This window comes from Zootoca vivipara, chromosome Z1 (assembly GCF_965207765.1).
Source record: "Zootoca vivipara chromosome Z1, rZooViv2.hap1.1, whole genome shotgun sequence".
Lineage (NCBI taxonomy): Eukaryota > Metazoa > Chordata > Lepidosauria > Squamata > Lacertidae > Zootoca > Zootoca vivipara.
The window spans coordinates 24,685,020-24,702,171 of NC_142583.1; the positions used below are offsets into that span (position 1 = coordinate 24,685,020).

The 17,152-nt window shown below is 45.9% G+C and overlaps 2 protein-coding genes across 14 annotated transcripts in view; one reads left to right on the top strand and one right to left on the bottom strand.

Annotated features, from left to right (window-relative positions):
• The window catches only part of HELT (helt bHLH transcription factor), a 58,605-nt gene extending 44,118 nt beyond the window's left edge, over nt 1–14,487 (bottom strand). The window contains exon 1 of the mRNA XM_088661051.1: nt 14,369–14,487. The gene's annotated coding sequence lies outside the window, so the exon portion shown is untranslated. The remainder of the gene's footprint in view (nt 1–14,368) is intronic.
• Nucleotides 14,488–15,528: 1,041 nt separating this feature from the next.
• ACSL1 (acyl-CoA synthetase long chain family member 1) overlaps nt 15,529–17,152 on the top strand; it is a 48,688-nt gene continuing 47,064 nt past the window's right edge. For 5 of the 13 annotated variants that reach the window (XM_035111724.3, XM_088661044.1, XM_035111728.3 and 2 more), the window contains exon 1: nt 15,529–15,742. The gene's annotated coding sequence lies outside the window, so the exon portion shown is untranslated. Of the gene's footprint in view, nt 16,095–17,152 lie in introns of all 13 variants that reach the window. The other 8 variants (XM_088661041.1, XM_035111723.3, XM_035111722.3 and 5 more) reach the window with 4 other exon arrangements.

Here is a 17,152-nt window from a genome sequence, read left to right on the forward strand (position 1 = left end):
AGACCCTCTGCCTGGTTCCCTGTAGCTTTACTTCTCACAGTGTGGGGACCACCAGAAGGCCCTTGGTGCTGGATCTCAGTGTATGGATTGAATGATGGGGAGGTGCTCCTTCAGGTATACAGGGCCAAGGCTGTTTAGGGCTTTAAAGGCTAGCACCAACACTTTGAATTGTGCTCAGAAATGTATGGGGAGCCAATGGAGGTCTTTCAGAACAAGTGTTATATGGTCTCAGCGGCTGCTCCCAGTCACCACATTCTGCTGCCACATGCTGCAACGTTCTGGATTAGTTGTAGTTTCCAGATCACCTTGAAAGGTAGCCCCATGTAGAGTGCATTGCAGTAGTCCAAGTGGGAGAGAACCAGCACATGCACCACTCTGGCAAGACAGTACACAGGCAGGTAGGGTCTCAGCCAGTGTACCAGATGGAGCTGGTAGACAGACACAGAATTAACCTGTGACTCCATGAACAGCTGTGAGTCCAAAATGACTCCCAGGCTGCGCTCCTGGTCCTTCAGGGGCACAGTTGCCCCATTCAGGAAATATGAACCGCGCAAAGGACCAAGAGCTCCTGGAATCATGCACTACTCAGAGACTGGGGTGGTGTGTAATAATAACAAATCATCTGCACAAATAGCTATTTTAAATTCCACTTCATGTAAAAAAAACAAAAAACAACCATGGATTTTCCTATTCTGCTCCAAACGCAAATTAAATATCAATGGAGGAAGGACAGCTCTGCCTCGTACTTCTCTAAACCGAGCACACTTGAAAGAATTCCATTTGTTCTCACCTGTGATTGCTGAGAAAGCTGTAAGATTCTATTCCAATTCTTAAATTCCCAAGGAAACCTGGTGAGAGCATGGCAAGGTTGTGGGATGATTATGCAATACAATAAGAGCCCTCAGGTGATACTAAGCCAGTTCATTCAGTTTATTTGATCTACCTTCTTTTAGCTATACAGCTGCAACATTACTCATGATATCACCAGCCACAATCAAAGCACCAGAACACATTCCACTTTCATTGCCGGCATTAGAAAAGAGAATGAAGTTCTAAGCTGCCTAGCACAGGCTCTCATGGTCCTCTCCTTTCTAAGTAAACATTGACTGGCATATTTTTGCTTGATTTTTTTTAAAGGCCTATTGCCAGCTCTGACCAATGGTAACAACTTGTTGTTGGCATCCATCTGTTCTGAGAGACAATGGAGTGCGTCTCTGGGGGTAAAATCAAACTGCTGCATTAGGAGCACCAAAGTGACTTCTTTGGGCACAAGCCTGGAGGTATTAAGCTGCCCAGATGACAAGGTGTCCTCTTGGCTGCATTGATATGGTTCAAAGGACAACAGAGCAATGCATTAGGCACCAACTTAGGAGCAGGGATTGCCGGAAAGAGGCATACAAGGTGCCATCCAACCATCTTAGGGACTCCAGATTTGTATATGGTTTACTCCTTAGTCTTTTCTTCTCCTGACATTATCCCACAAGGTAGCAGAGATGTAGGATCAGAGTTTTCCGTCTCCTAGATGGGCTACCTTCCTAGGTTGAAGAGCCCCATCTGCCCCCTCTATAGCACATGCAGAAACTGCCTTCTTGACCACTGGATCCACTATTGGTCTCATCCACTCAATCCGCTGGGTGCAAGGGTTTGAGACCCATCAGCTATCTCACCTGGTTTAGTTGGCCCATTGAAGCCTTTTCCTGGGGTGTGGCCAGGTAAGAGCTGAGTGCAGGGTGGGGACCAAAGGTGGACAAACTATCCCAGAAGGAGCACATGTCCCTCACCAGAGGTACTACCCCTCCCCTAACACCCCATATACCCATGGTATTTTAAAATATATATACTGGGGGTCGTCACGTAGTCTCCCTACACTTCTGGTTGCCCAAGTCACCTGGACTGCAGGATAAGTATCACTCCAGAAACTTAGGACTAACATCACACCTATTCATTTAGTAAGCCTCAGTAAGCAAGAGCTAGAACTGGCACATGGCTCCATCCCTTCTCCAGAGAGATGCAGGAAGGACACAGTTTAATCCTCCTGCTCTGTAGTATTGAGACAACTTGTCTGCCAAACAAGTGTTCTTTCACTGCTGCTGTCGCCATCCGCTATCCTTTAACAAGGACGTTTGGATGGGGCTTTGCCAATTCAAGTGTTCTCAGGATTGCATTCCTCCCTTACAGATTGGTCCATTAAATATAGCACATGCTCTTGGCATCAAATGTGGGGCAAGGGGAACAACCTGTAAACACTCATTGCACACGGTTCTTTACCAAGTTACCGGTATTAAGTTATGAGGGGGGACTGGGGCAAATGGACAGAGCAGAGAACCATCTTTGCAAAGTGCCTCATTTTCTTTCCTGTATTTTCCCTGTTCTTTGATACCCAGTAACTTTTTGCCTGCCATAGAAGTGATCCCAAATCCACCTAATCAGAACAGAACAGAAGCTGGTACAACTAGAAAATGCAAAGAAGGAAGATGGCTTGTCTTGTTGATTTTGCTACTGTTTGCTCTGTGGCTTTGAATTGTTTTATGCACTGTTTAATGTTTGCCTGTTTTCAGCTTATGGAACTTTTATTGTATTTGCATTGTTTTTTTGTATGCCACCTCTGGGAAAGTGGCTTATACATTTCAAGGCAGACAGGTCAATCTTGGGCATATATGACTGAAACTGCTTTTATTTATTCAAGAGTAAAGCAAGCCACCTGATCATTTTGTTTATCACGCAATATATCTTCTGATTTTACCTGTCATGCAGTGCAACCCTGTCTATGTTTACTCAGAAGCATGACTTGCTGTTTTAGTGGTTCTTACTCCCTATAAAATGTACTCAGGATTGCAGCCATTGAAACTGTGTATACACCATACATTAAAAGCACATAACTTCCCCCTCCCCACAAAAAAGCATCCTGGGAACTGTGCTTTACCCTTCATAGAATTACAATTCCCTTTAAAAAAAAAGTACCATTCCCAGGATTTTTTTTTCTTTTGGAAGTCATGAAATTTAAATGTATGGTGTGTATGCAGGGGTAGCCAATGTAGTGCCGTAGAGATCTTTTGTAGGGCTGCCATACATCTCTCCAGCAGAAAGGGCTTTACCCAGGTTTTGCACAACTGAATTCAAAGGAAGGGCTGAGAACTGGAATGTGTGCAAGCCTATGCTGGATCAGCCCCAGCACACAGAAGTCAGTAGTACTTTACTTTGCCTAACCCTGGGAAGGATTAGAAGGCAAACCTGCTAGACTCCAGCAAATTGGCAATCCATGTAGCAGCCCCAGATTTAGGGCGGTGTGGGCAGCTCCACCACACAGGGCACTGAGCTGAGGGGGCACAAAACAACAACAACAACAACAACAACAACAACAACAACAACAACAGAAGAGGAGGGGAGGAGGAGGAGGAGGAGGAGGAGGAGGAAGAAGAAGAAGAAGAAGAAGAAGAAGAAGAAGAAGAAGAAGAAGAAGAAGAAGAAGAAGATCCATAAAAAGCAACTGTACCAACATGAATTATTGTGAAAAAAAGAAATATTTAAGGTGGATTTTGTCCTCACTCAGGGTGCCATTTTACCAAAGTCTGCCCCTGCATGTAGCTGATCAAATGTGAGTAAAGAAGAGTTCAACAACAGTGTAAGGGTGTTGCAACATCATCAGAGCCTGAAGCTGTAAAAGCCTGTTGAATCGCTAAACATCCTGTTTATGCTTCTTATTTCTTGTACTTCTTCTATTGTATGGCAAGCTGCCATTCTGGCAAATTGGGCAATTATATGTGGAGAAGAGAGCCAGCATTGAGATGGAGAGAGGAAATACATATACCTCCTATAGGCATCTCTTGTCTCCTATTAGGTACACTGTGCCCTCTAAATAACCAGTCTGTGACCTTCTTAAAATGTGTGCCTATCCAAATCACGAGTGTTTAACATAGTAGAAAAAGGAAGTGACAAATGATGAACAGCTGGTGCAGTTAGTTCATTAACAGTACAATCCTATGCATCTCTACTCAGAAGTAAATCCAATTAGGAGTGCAACTCCATTAAGGGCATGCAAACTCCCATCCATCCAGTTCGTGGAATACCGTGAGGCTGGGTCTTCATCACCTCAATAGCCAGAGCCAATAGGATAACCCTTTTCTGAAACATATAAGTGACTACCCACTTACCAGGCCATGCTCCAGTGCCCTGCATGCATAAATGAAAACCATGTAAGTGAAGAGCACCCTCTAAAAACAACCTTTAAATGCCCTCTCTGCCACTCCCTCTCCAACCCAGATCAAAACTGCCATACAAAGAATATCCACAACTGGAATTGAAGCAATGGGGCGAGCTGGAGGCTGGAGGACATGTGGAAAAGTGGCTGCTTCTGCTGTGCTACTACACACAGTAGCTGTTAAGTGGGGAGGCTTAGCAGCCCAAACAAAGCCCCACTGTGCCGCCAGTCTCTTCTCTGCCCTCACTGAAGTCCTTGTCAGGCTCTGGGGAGGGTCTCCAGCTCTCTCCCTTCATTTCCTGGTATGAATCAAATAATTAAATTATTTTCCAGTGCCACACATATAAGAGTTGATTGTGCACAAGTAGAGTGCCATGGACTTTGAAGGTGCTCAAACTCAGGATAAAAGGGAGAAACGTGCCACGAGGAAGGCACGCTTGGCAAACCCTCATTGTGATCAACTCCTGCCCAGAAACCTATGTCCCCAATGTGGAAGGATGTGTGGATCCAGAATTGTACTCCACAGTCACTTACAGACTCACTGTTAAGACCGCGTTCATGGAAGACCATCTTATTCGGGTACGAGTGATTGCCAAAGAAGAAGAGAAACTTGTACTCAAAACCCTCTTCAGTGATTAAAGTCATTGTACAATCAGATTCTCACAAAATAGATGAGGGCACCTTTAAAAGACGCCTGCTTCTTGGGAGAAAAGCAATGAGAAACCTAGACAACATCTTAAAAAGCAGAGACATCACCTTGCCAACAAAGGTCCGTATAGTTAAAGCTATGGCTTTCCCAGTAGTGATGTATGGAAATGAGAGCTGGACCATAAAGAAGGCTGATCACCGAAGAATTTATGCTTTTGAATTATGGTGCTGGAGGAGACTCTTGAGAGTCCCATGAACTGCAAGAAGATCAAACTTATCCATTCTGAAGGAAATCAGCCTCGAGTGCTCACTGGAAGGACAGATCCTGAAGCTGAGGCTCCAATACTTTGGCCACCTCATGAGAAGAGAAGACTCCCTGGAAAAGACCCTGATGTTGGGAAAGATTGAGGGCACAAGGAGAAGGGGACGACAGAGGACGAGATGGTTGGACAGTGTTCTTGAAGCTACAAACATGAGTTTGACCAAACTGCGGGAGGCAGTGGGAGGCAGGAGTGCCTGGCGTGCTATGGTCCATGGGGTCATGAAGAGTCGGACATGACTAAACGACTAAACAATAACAACAACAACAACCTTTAAAACAGAAAGAGATTGTAAGCTGCCATCCTTATTTATATTCATGTATGTATTAACAGTGTTTCTGTTGAGTATCTATTGTAGTATTAATTGCCAGTGTGATGTAGTTGCCGCAGTAGGACAGGGGAGACCAAGTATGAAATAACCACACAGCCATGTAGTTTTCATTGGGTAACCAGGTGGGTCAGAGTTACTCTCGGCCTAAGCTACCTCACAGAGTTGCTTGAGGGCAAGACAGGAAAGGGAACCACTTATATTCCCTTGGTTTGTGCAGACTTAGGAGAAAGCCCCATTGAATACAGTGGTTGTGATACACCCAGACAGATTACTGTGCTCAAATACCATTAACTGAGCTCTTGAAAAAGGGAACCTTTTGAGAGCTAATGAGTATCAACAAACATCCATTATTTCTCTTTAGAAACAGCATTTACAAACATTAGGTTGTGCCCAGAATGTTTGCTTTCTTTCTGGCATGTGACCCCTTTTTTCTGAACTCTTTGTGATCAGTATTTCAGAAACTACTTTCCTGTTTGGTTTGGCAAGGAGATGTAGGCTTTTAAAAGGCATGTTGTAACTATTCAGGTGAAGGGAGGCCCTAATGTCACCTTGAGGTTAGGGAAAGGGACTCTCTTCGCAGGGATGGACTTTGGTAATATGGCACCCTGAGTGAGCACAAAATTTGGTGGCCTCCCCTTCAATATTTCTTATTTTCACAATAATTCCTTTATTTTTTATTATTATTTTGCCCCCCTCCCCAGCTCAGCACCCTGTGTGGATGAACTGCCTGCACCACCCTAAATATGGTGCTGCTCTTTGTTAGATATTGAGATAGAAAGCATGCTTTTTGGCAATTCTATAGGGGAAATGGCAGAAGGGAGAGAAAAATGCAATCACTTGTGTGGGGCTACATGTGATGCATGAACCTGCAAGTGACTCAAATCAGCACGCATAAATAATAAAATTCAATTCACATTGCAACCAAAAAGGATAGCTCCAGCCAGTGCTTTTTTTCTGAGGGTATGCATACCCCTGAACATTTTGTGAATCTTTGTACTTTTGTCCATTTACTGTATTTATTTTTCTTGATTTGAACTATATAAAATGGTGGTTTTCTTCAGTCAAAATGAGAGGTCTCCTAAACATATTTTCGGGGGGGGGGAAGCACTGGCCCCACCAATTCAAATACGGTAGGATAGAAGGCTATTAATCAGATCAAGGAAGTAGTTATTTACTGCGACAGCATTAAGTGAAATACAATGCCATTATTTTTAAAAAGAAAATCAAAACTAAAGGATGTTTAAGTGCACACTTTAAAATGTATGAATTGATTTTAAGAGGAACTTGATCGCAAGCAGGTTGTTTGACATAGCTGGATTGTTCCACAGGCTGGAAAACAGGTTGACAGATTATCTGAATGCAGGGAGAAGCAGTGGAGAGCTTGCGTAATGCAGATCAGAAGGTATTTCTACAGTCAGCGGTGGGACACAAGCAGGAAGTGTTTTAACTCCTGTAGGAGCGGCAAATAGGATGGAGTCTGCAAGTAGCCCACTGGCCTTGTGTTACGTGTGTTGCAAAATGAACTCCCCCCCCCTTTGTGAGCAGTGTTCTCAAGCCAGGCATTTAAATCGGTATTTCCCTGGTGAAGAGGCCTTTCAGCTCACAATTCATTCAGTTTCACTGAATGCAATTTCAACAGGGAACCATGTCCTGCAACTGGCTGCACCTGTCTCAATAGCATTATGTTTTATATATATATATATCTTTGGGGTTTGTGGATTTAGGGTTTGAAACAAGTGTATATCAGACAATGAGAGCGTAATGCAGCTTTCTCCAACCTGCTGCCCTCCAGACAGGGGCGTAGCAAGGCGCCGCGCCACCCGGGGCGGCAAATTGCCATGCACCCGGGGGGGGGGGCGGTGTCGCTACGATACGATGCATGTGTCCCTACGTAATGATGCATGTGTCATTACGTGGCGGGGTATCACCACCACCCCGTGCCTCTAAAGCCGTGTGACTCCAGCTACAAACTCCGGGTAGAAAGCCGGCCACGTTGACTCTACCTGGAGTTTTGTAGCTGGAGGAGCGCAGCTTTGGAGGCACGGGGCGGCGGCGATACCCCGCTACGTAACACGCATGCGCAGCATCCCACTGCGCATGTGTGTTATGTAGCGGGATATCACCGCCCCTGGCAACTCCAATCCACGTGGTGTGGTGGGGGTGCCACTTGGCGCCCACACCCCTGCGACTCCGAAGCTTAGCGCGGACTTTTTACCGGGAGGCTGGAGGCTTGGCTTGGGAGTCGTGGGGGTGGTGGCGCCAAGTGGCACCCCCCCCCAGAGTGGAACCCAGGGCATACCGCCACCATCGCCCCCCATTGTGACGCCCCTGCCTCCAGATGTTGTTGGGCAATAACTTCCCTCATCCATGACCAATGGCCATGCTGACTACAGCTGATGGGAGTTATAATCCATGAACATTTGGTGGGAACTAGGCTTGGGAAAGGTGGCATAAGATATTAAGCCACAGCCATATTAGTCAAAACTCATGGAGAACTTCTCTAGTGCTGCACCCTTTGTGTTTATACGTTTCCCCAGATGAGTATAACCTGTCTGAGGCTCCTGCTGCAGAACACTTAGGATCACTTATCCCATTTTGGTTAGATGTATAGCCTTCTCCTATGCATCCACCTCAGGGGAGGGGACTCTGCACAGTGCTTGGTTTGCTGGCCCTTGTGACAATCATAAGTCACTCTCATTGCTAGAGCCATTCTTCAAGGTTTTCTTTTTCCAATAATAAAAAAGGAGCCTATCCATTTTGGGTTGTTTTTTTTTTTAACACCCTGACCAAATCTCTACATGGATAAACCCACGAGCCATGCAGAATGGAAAGGCGTAGTCTCGCTGAAGCATTAGGGAGCACCAAAGAAGTCAGCGTTGGGTCTGGAGGTAAGCACATTTATCACTTGTGGAACAGAGAGACAAGCTAACCAGTGGCAGAAATATGCTTTTAAAAAGCAAGCAAGCAAACAAACAAAAAACCAACCCCCAAAATCTCACCCTCCACCCCCCCAAAAAAAGGTCAACAACTGTCTCCGGATTTTCACTTTGGGGAGTATGACATCCCTATGTTGCCCTTGTACAACCCAGCAGGGGAGAGAATGGGTTGCCTCTCATTGGCCCTAACCCTACCTACTGTTGGTCTCCATGCCTCTCGCCCTCCCATTCCCAATGTGCACCAGCCACCACTGCACTAACCTGTTTGTAAGGATGTTTGTAGGCCGCACCCCAAATTTTCCTATAACTTTAGCCGTTATTCTCAAATAATTTACCTCAAAGCAACTCGATTCCCCTCCGTAGATTATTTCATGTTAGGGAGGGGCTTTCAGCGCAATACTTTTCATTCCTTACCAATTTCCAATGTCATTTTTATGATGATGTTATTGTTATTACTTCATAATATTTTTATGTAATTATAAATACATGGTGAGAAGCACTTTAGTTTTTTGTCAGTGAGTACTGGGGGGGGGCACTTTGCAAGTTGCAGTAGGAGTCCGTGCTGTGACTGAGGTACTTAAGAAGGAAGAGAGTCTGGTAAAGATGGCTGCAGATCCACCTTCAGTGGATCGAACAGATGGGGATGGCACAAAAAGACTGCTGCTGTTAATGGAACATAGTTGCTAAGGGCCAAAAATATGTTAGTTAAATATCTGTGTTTTGAAGTGCAGCAATTTAAATTGTGTTACCCAAACTGTTAGCCCTGGCTGCTCGATCTGGATTGGGAACCTGGGGTAGGGGGGGGGGGAGATTGGGAGAACTGTATCTCTTTAACCCCTGCTGTGGTCCTGATCCAGATCAGTACCTCCTCCACCACGCCTTCAGTTTGCACTGAGGGGTAACAGAAGTCCCATTCATTTCAACTGAAATTGGGGCTGGGGGACGACTTTCTATCTTTGTTCTCCTGCAATTCCCAGCCACATGGACATTGACACACACCATGTAGAATGTGGTTCTAACGGAAGGGAGGCAAGATTGAGCAGGCCTGCCAAAGATGCAAGGGCTACAGCCCTAAGCGCTGTTACTAAAGGCTCATCCACAATGCTGTTTAATGTAAATTGTAAGCTTCCTGTGCCTCCATTAATTCTCCGTTCTCCATATGATGGTCACCTCTAAATTACTGCCTTCCCATACTTCCTCCTCCCTCAATCCAGATTTTCTCATACCAGGGATACTCCAAAAAAAGAGTATGAGAAAATCTGGAGGGAGGGAGGGGGAAGTATGATTTAGAGCAGGCATCCCCAAACTTCAGCCCTCCAGATGTTTTGGACTACAATTCCCATCATCCCTGACCACTGGTCCTGTTAGCCAAACATCTGGAGAGCCGCAGTTTGGGGATGCCTGATTTAGAGGATAATTTCAAATGAACAGTGGGGGATTAGTGGAGGAACAGGAAGCTTATTTATCCACATTAAACAATGGTGTGGATGAGCCCCCAAGTCCCAATGAGATTCTGAGTGATTTACATACATATTCAGGATTGGGCTGTAGATCTCAAAATGTGTGCCCTCAATATCCAGTGCTTCACCATTTCAAGCCTTCCCATGGGCATAGCCAAGGGGGGCAGGAAGGCGGGCAGCTGCTCCCCTAAATCAGGAAAAATAAGTACAAATCAATACAAATCTGAGGTTCTGCCTTCCCTAACGAAAGCCTGCCCCCCCCCCTTGAAAGAATCCTGGCTATGCATTCATCAAAAGGGACGTAGGTGGCACTGTGGGTTAAACCACAGAATTCGAAAGCAGTTCGAAAGCAGTTCATAGATAAATAGGTACCACTCCGGCCAGAAGGTAAATAGCATTTCCGTGTGCTGCTCTGGTTCGCTAGAAGCAGCTTAGTCATGCTGGCCACATGACCTGGAAGCTGTACGCCGGCTTTCTCAGCGAATAAAGTGAGATGGGTGCTGCAACCCCAGAGTTGTCCGTGACTGGACCTAATGGTCAGGGGTCCCTTTACCTTTATGCATTCATCAGTGTAGCATTGCACACCTTCCTGAATGGGGCAGGGGTCAGTAGAAACACAGCCTACTCGTTTTCACACCTACCTTTTGAAAGGCAAATGAAATTGAGAAGTTTGCAAAGGGAGGCATTCCCACCAGCAGCTCTACCGTATTTCATTCCATAGCTCCGTGACTGAGGGCTTGGTGTACTTCTCTCAGATTTCCGTGTAAATAGACTCTAGGGAAGGTGAATGACAGAATGGACTATCCTGTTGTTGTTTTTTGTAAGGATGGATGGATTAGTTTTAACCCTGAGAAAGGCAATCCTTCCTTGCGCTACTATAAGCCTTTAATGACTATTTGGAAAAAAATATCTAAGAACAAACAGTATTAGCAGACAGGTATTTACATGTTGGTCTGGCATCAGTGTACAGACCACATGAAATGCAGTTCTTTGAGAATCCACCCACTGGAGATATATTACCAAGGTCATAAATTTCCCATCTAGCTTTCCATCTTCTCTTGCATCAGACTACCCTGTTTATATATAATAATAATAATAATAATAATAATAATAATAATAATAATAATAATTTATTTATTTATTATTTATACCCCGCCCATCTGGCTGGGTTTCCCCAGACACTCTGGGCGGCTTCCAACAGAAAAATGAAATAAAATAATCTATTAAACACTAAAAGCCTCCCTAAACAGGGCTCAGAACTGTGCTCAGAAACGTACTGGGAGCCAATGTAGATCTTTCAAGACCGGTGTTATGTGGTCTCGGCAGTCGCTCCCAGTCACCAGTCTAGCTGCTGCATTCTGGATTAGTTGTAGTTTCTGGGTCACCTTCAAAGGTAGCCCCACATAGAGCGCATTGCAGTAGTCCAAATGGGAGATAACTAGAGCATGCACCACTCTGGCGAGACAGTCCGCAGGCAGGTAGGGTCTCAGCCTGCGTACCAGATGGAGCTGATAGACAGCTTACCCTGGACACAGAATTGACCTGTGCCTCCACGGACAGCTGTGAGTCCAAAATAACTCCCAGGCTGCACACCTGGTCCTTCAGGGGCACAGTTACCCCATTCAGGACCAGGGAGTCCCCAACACCCGCCCACCTCCTTTCCCCCACAAACAGTATTTCTGTCTTGTCAGGATTCAACCTCAATCTGTTAACCGCCACCCACCCTCCAACCGCCTCCAGGCACTCACACAGGACCTTCACCGCCTTCACTGGTTTTGATTTGAAAGAGAGGTAGAGCTGGGTATCATCTGCATACTGATGAACACCCAGCCCAAACCCCCTCATGATCTCTTCCAGCGGCTGCATGTAGATGTTAAAAGGCATGGGAGAGAGGACAGAGCCCTGAGGCACCCCACAAGTGAGAGCCCAGGGGTCTGAACACTCATCCCCCACCACATACAATCAAATTGGGTTAAATAATGCATATGTATAGTCGCAATTATACATAGGCATGAATCTAATACTCATCATAAATGGACAGGTCGCTCATTTTTGTTTCCTTCTTCTCCTGTTTTATCACTCTGCAGAAAATGCTCCAATATTCTTCATTTGTTTCCCCTCCCCCTCCCTTTTTGGCAAATAATTTTAATGTCTCACTCAAAAAAAGCACCCAAAGGTATAAGATGATGGGAATTGGTTTCCGCTTCCTAACTCACACCCCTAGTTGCTTATTTAATCCAGGAGTGAGGATGCAGTTTAGCAACCTCATGGGTTATTGTGACATATTTGCCAAACATTTCCCCAGCAATACAGGAATTGACTTTGATATGCAAAACAGGTTTTTATTTAATCAGATCCACACTGCGTAACTTACCATAACTTTAATGCAGTCCTCTATAAGCAACACTGAACTCTTCTGTTAAACTGTAATTTACAGTGCATAAAAGGGGTATTTAAAAGCACGCACAGAACCCTATACAAATGGAGTACTGAAATATTTTGTTCATTACCTTTTGCTCTATCATCTACATTAATAAGTGGAAAGGTTTCCCCCCGCTGAAATGTTTTCCTGGTCAATCAACAGCAACAAAGTTCCTTTTCAATTGAAAGAGCAAGTCAGTGAACCCAAAATGTTGCACAATTTTGCTGCAATAATTTCCAAAGGCAGAGCAAAGTGTATCGATACCAATGCAAAAACATGGTTACGTGAATACACAAAAGTGCATAAATTATATACAGTATATCTGTTTGGGTTATATATAGTTATAAATCTAGTATCAGATTGCAGCAGCTTATAGGTAAGATAACATAAGTCAGTGGCACTAGTAGATATGACACAGCTCATTAAAATATGATGTTGTAGTAGCTGGTGTGCAAGAGCTATAGTGGCCCTATGTGGAATCAATGCACTTCAGTAGCTGGAGTGTTAAGAACATAAGGTCAGTGACCTATCTAGTCCAGCATCCCAGATGCCTATGGGAAGCCTGTAAACAGGACCTGTAGTTTCCAGCAGCTGGTATTCAGAAGCACAGAGTAGACAGTGGAGTAATAATAATAATAATTTATTATTTATACCCTGCCCACCTGGCTGGGTTTCCTCAGCCACTCTGGGCGGCTTCCAACTGAATACTCATCATACAGCATTAAACATTAAAAACTTCCCTAAATAAGGGCTGCCTTCAGAAGTCTTATAAAAATATGATAGTTGCTTTTTTCCTTGACATCTGATGGGAGGGCATTCCACAGGGCAGGTGCCACTACCGAGAAGGCCTTCTACTGAGAAGGAAGGTATAACATAGCCCTCAGGTTTGGTAGGTTTTTTATGTGGACACTGAATACCTTCCTCAACTATGACTATACTGGATAACCTTAGGCAATACATTATTGGCCCCCATACCCTTTCAGTGAAATACAATAAAGAACTTGTCCTAACAGAATTGCTAGCAGGACATAATTCTTTGCTACGGCAGATTATGTGTTGTTATATGTGCAGGGCTGTATGGTGATGTTGCCCCAGAACTGGTCACCCTGTCAAGATTTTAGTCATTTCGAATCCAGGGCATTATGACTATGGTTAAGAAACAAGAAAAAGACTGATCAGATAGGACTCTCCTCACGGCCCCTTACCTATTTATATCCATGTAATCTAAAATCTTTTCTAAATCCACCCAGGTTTCTTTAGCCAAAGGGGATCACACACCCATGCACATTTGCGCATGCACACACACAAGCAGAGAGCCTCAGTGGTGACCCTCTGGAGGCTTCACCTGGAGCAAAAAAAATCTGACAAGCCCCCCCCCCCAACCTATGGCTCTGTCCAGCTCTTAAAGCTACCTGAACAGATCCCTGCCTTTAAATACACACACATACTGTGCACACACACATACACACATGCCACCCAACCACCCTTAATTTTCTGACCAATGAATGGGGACAGGATGTGCTTCCCTTCAGTTTTGCAACCCCAGGGCCACTGACTGTTGGAGCAGAGTGTTATTTCTGGCAGGCAGAGAGGAGGGATGCAATGCGAACATTTAGCATTCATAGTTCAATATTGCAACCCCTGGTGTTTGGTTATATTATTGGGGGAGCAATAAAGAATTATGTAAGTTGGAAATTATGACACTAGTCCCTGCTGAGTATGTGTAGCAATGAGGAAGGGGCTATGGACAGGGTCTCAAAGAGAGGGACTATTACAAAGATCTGGCTAAAGTTACACAAAAGCCTCTTTCACAACGACAGACATAGGCTAGATTTTAAAATCTAGTTGCGATACTTAGATGTCACTGGATAAAAATGCTCTCCCAAGACACAAAATGTTTGAGGCTGAGGGGAGAGTGTACGAATTATGCCACTGAATAACAGGCTGGTTTAAAGGTTTGAAATAAAAATAGCAAAATGATACTTCAAACATTGCCCCCCCCCCCAATATTGTTTCAATACTGAAAGAATACCTTTCAATACTGAAAGAATACCTTTCGGGTGTCTCTCCATCAAACTTTTGCTCATGATAGAGAGATTTGAGTCTGTCTCCTAGTCCTCTCCCTTCTCCCGTTCCTCTGAGAGGAACACAGGCAGCTGCATTAGTTAAGACCATTGGACCATCTAGTGGAGTATTCAGGTGTGACATTCTCTGCCCTACCTGGGGATTCTGAGGGCACATCTTGGCACCTTGTGCATGTCCCATTTTCACGGGTATTTACCAGAAAGAAGAGAGAGGGATGTAAACTTATCAAGCTCTATGAGTTACCTTTGTGGGCAACTAATCATGTTTACTGAGAAGTAATTCAGCGGCAAATGTGGAGTTGAAGAACACTCTCTTTTCCCCCATATAAAAAGGGTGGCAGGTTTGTTTCATTTGTTGTTGTTGGTTTTTTTTGGGGGGGGGGTGAGCACTGAAGTGATGCTGCTTCCTAGGATTTGTTCTCCCAGGCCACAGATCCCATAGAACTCATGGAGACATGCTTCTGAGTAGACCCGTGTATAACTGCCCTGTTAAGCCGGGTGCTTGAAAGTGTAAGGGGTGTGCGCACGTTTTTCGTTTTTGTTTGTTCTGGCTTGCTCTGCTTCTAAAGGGCTTAATTTTGATCGATGCTCGGTTCTTCCAGAGAATCTGGTTTTTTCCCCTGAGCCGGTCTCATTCCACAGAACATGTGATGCAATAAATCAGTTTCCAGAGGGGCAGCTGAGCTGAACTAATCCCTTACTTACAACAGAAACAAGCGAAGTGGCGCGCAGCGGAGTTTTACACCGCCTATTAATTATTAGCCGCTTTATGGCGGCATCAGCTTTCGCGGACCAGACCCTCGATCCTTAATGCGCATCCACAGCTAGGGGGAGCGAGCTGCGGTAGGTGGCGGACAGACGAGCGCACGCCGTGGGTCCCTTGAGAATGCGCAGAGCGCAGCCCTTCCGCCTGCGCGCAGTCACTCCCACATCTGGAACTCCGAGTTTCAGGCCAACCCCGAAACACTCGCTCTGCCCCGTGGCGCCCTGTGACTGACTGCGCCCGGCCTTCCTCCTCGTCCTCGTCCTTCCAAATTCCGATTGGCTGCGGGCGCAAAGGAAAGGAGGCCGTCTGGTTGGCTGGCCAGTCTCCTAAGGGTCCTAGTGCCCCAGCCCTCGTTGCGATTGCAGGAAAGGCGGGCCCGACGCGACGTAGCCACACGCTCTGCTGCCGCCGCTGCCGCCACAGCTCCGGCCGGGGGTGTTTTGTTTTGTTTCCTTTTTTTCTTTTTGCGGGCCGCTTAAATAGGACGGGCCGGGCGCTCCAGCTGCAGAGCGCCTCGTAGTTGTAGCCGTCGCCGCAGCCAGAGTCGCTTGGCAAGAGGCGAGACGAAAGCAGGTGGGTGAGTCAGCCCGCCAAGACCGGCGCCTGTCATCCCGCAAGGAGAGGGTTTAGCCCAGCGCGCGGCGGGAGAAGCAGCTTCCGCGGCCCGCGGGGACTTTCCCGCTTCTTCCCCCGCCTAGAGCCGCTTTCCTCGAGGCGGACCTTTCCTTCCCGGCCGCCGACCTACCTCGGCCGCCGCCTCTGTAGCTGCTGCCGGGAAAGGGGGCGGGGAAGAGGGGGTCGCCCTGGCTCGAGAGCAGCACGTCAGGAAGCTGAAGCTTTAAGCAACGGGCCTCCCCGCCATAGGCCGACTGGAGAGGCGCCGCCGCCAAGGTTTGCGGGGACCAGGCGAGCCTTGCCATCGAGCCGAGGTCGGTCGCAGCATCTTGGGGTGGGGGGAGGGGAGGCGTTGGCGGAAGGTGGTTTGGGGGAAGATGTTGTTTCAGGTTGTCTAGGGCTCTGGGGATGGCTGGCATTGGGCTCCTTCGGATGCCGCCCCTGCCGAGTCTGAAGGCACAGATGGACGCAGATTTTCTCATTATGGTGAGGGGAAGTGGTTTGTCTTTTGGACAAGCGTTTGCTGCATTCCGAGGCACTGAATGTCAGGGCAGGGAAAGGTGAGAGTAGGCTAATCCATTTTTCTCTCTACCGCACTTGTAATGTGTGTCATTATTATTATTATTATTATTAGCTATTATTTTTTGCCACCACCCTAAAACTACGAGAGCTTTTGCATATGGGCCTGTAAAAAGGTGCAGCTAGTCAGGTCAACAATGCTGCCCGCTTTGCCACTAACTTGCTCCCCCTTGGGCTGGCTTCTTATCACATGATGGAATTTTCCTCACTTGCTTAAGCACCACCAGGGTTTGGTAGAAGAGCTCAGTACTGTATAAAGGTATTGTTATTTGAAGGTGGGATCTGCCTTGCAGCGGTCCTTGGACAGCTGCCCAACCAGTTGGGATAGGCTAGGCATGAAATGCTTTTAGGTACAAGTGTCTAATGGTAGCATTGCTGCAGAAATAGCAATTTATTATGGTCATTCTGTTCCCATTTAGGATTGCCATATTTCAAAAAGTAAAAACCAGGATACCCCAAAAGTTGTCAAGCTTTATATTCAATAGGTTTAGCAATCGAAGTAGGAATCTTTTTCCTTGAGGATAAAAGGCTGTGGCTTAATTTCAATATTCGAACAATGGTGATCAGGCAAACCAGAGCTCATTTGGAAGCATATTCGTGATGTTTTACTGTTGGATATGTGTCAGCTTTGGTTTATGGTCAGATTCCTGCTGTGGTGGTTTAATGGTTTAATGTTCTCTATTTTGGGGGCTTGGGTAGCTTCTCACAGGTATGCAGAAAGCAGAAGAGAGGACACTTGGGGGGTGCAAGAGGAAGAAAGGAGAGAGTGTGATAAAGGAAAGGGCAGATGTAA